The sequence below is a fragment of the Geospiza fortis genome, unplaced genomic scaffold (assembly GCF_000277835.1).
Source record: "Geospiza fortis unplaced genomic scaffold, GeoFor_1.0 scaffold294, whole genome shotgun sequence".
Taxonomy (NCBI): Eukaryota; Metazoa; Chordata; class Aves; order Passeriformes; family Thraupidae; genus Geospiza; species Geospiza fortis.
In genome coordinates, this window is record NW_005054407.1 from 1,225,661 (window position 1) to 1,227,226 (window position 1,566).

The window sequence follows — 1,566 nt, forward strand, 5'->3', positions numbered from 1 at the left end:
CGCCACAAAATTTTTTTTTTTTTCCCCCCCCCCCCCCCCTTTTTTTTTTTTTTTTTTTTTGTCAGAGAAAGGGGAAAGGGAGAGGGAAGGAAAATTGTATTTGTCTCTTTTGCTAACCATAATTGAATTAAAGTTGTAAAATGCCTGGGAGTTTAACACTGACCGGGCAGGTTTTCAATAGGTTGTCATTGTGGGTTTTTTTTTTCTTCTCCGAAGAACTGTTGGTTAATGGATGAATGGATCTGATCGAGCTGAGAAAAAATATGCCAGATACATGCCTTTGAGTAAGATTTCTGCTGCCTTTATGCAGTGAAGCCTTTTTGCTTTGAGTAATTCCAATCCAGTTGACGTCTGGTCAGAATTAGAGAGATTCACGGAGACTTCCGATTTCTTGCTGCATGATTGCCTTTGCTGCAAGTGCTAGTTTTGCAGCCTTGAACCTGATGCCACAGGAGATGTCTTGCAGTACTGAGACTTCTCGTTTTTTAGGATGCGTTCCTCCAAACCAGAGTTGTGTCATGAGGATTGGAGCTCTGAGGTGGACGATAGAAAATGCAAGCCCGGTCCAAGATCCCAGCATTTAAACCTGATGATTTATTAGTCTTCCCCTACCGACACACAAAATGCATTTATTTTCCCTATTCATATTGCTTTTAGACTAGTAGAAGTAGAAGAAAGCCACGAGGAGTCAGAAAGACGGCAAAAAATGAAAGGATTTGTTTCCAGCTAGGTGGAATTCGGACATTAAATTACTGACGTAGGTCAATGGTAGGGTTTCCCTTCTACCCTCCTTGGCTTTTAATCAGCCTGGGTGTCTTCTTCCCTAAAGGATGAAGAGCACTGACAGCCATCGCTGCTTATAATCAGTAACTCTGATGTCTGGAGTGTTGGCAATGAGATATTTTCATGAGACCTATTTAGATCTCTCCACTTCTACCAGGCTAGTTTTGCAGAACATTGGGAATAAGCGCTATGTCAGATATGGATGAGACTCCGAAGATGACCTGCATGTTTTACATTTTTCACAAATTTTGGGTGAGTGGTTAAAACATTTATTTTGAGAGTGTGTATGTGTCTGTGTGTGAGAGAAAACAGGAGACTTCTGCTTGAAATGAGCTCTGTTACATTGTGTATAACTTGGGAGGGGATCACATATCAATTAATATTACTTGCTTTTGTAAAGATGCACAATTTCCGTAATTGAAGAGAGCTGTTAAGTGCACTGAAGTAGGAGGTTAATGTATTTAATCTCATTACAGAAGAATTCCTGCACAAAAGTCATCTGGGGGTGCGAGCGTGTGTGCATGTGTGTGTGTGTGCGCGCGTGTGTGCATGTCTGTGTGGGTGGGTGTGTGCTTTGTAAATGTATAGCTAGGGAAAAAGCCACCAGCATAAAAGAGTTTTAAAAAATGTGTGATGTGGAGAATGTGTCAGTGTTCCCTCTGTGGAATTAAGATGCCATTTTCAGCACTGAGCATTTTTTCTTTGGATTCCTACCATGGTGTTTCCATCACCAGTTTAAAATCAAGGTAAAAGGAGGGGAAGACCTTGGTGCACTGGTTCAGC

At 41.4% G+C, this 1,566-nt stretch overlaps 1 protein-coding gene across 1 annotated transcript in view; it reads left to right on the forward strand.

The window, feature by feature from the left end:
• The first annotated feature begins 852 nt into the window (after positions 1 to 852).
• SLITRK5 (SLIT and NTRK like family member 5) overlaps positions 853 to 1,566 on the forward strand; it is a 9,967-nt gene continuing 9,253 nt past the window's right edge. Inside the window, exon 1 of the mRNA XM_031061286.1 lies at positions 853 to 1,035. The gene's annotated coding sequence lies outside the window, so the exon portion shown is untranslated. The remainder of the gene's footprint in view (positions 1,036 to 1,566) is intronic.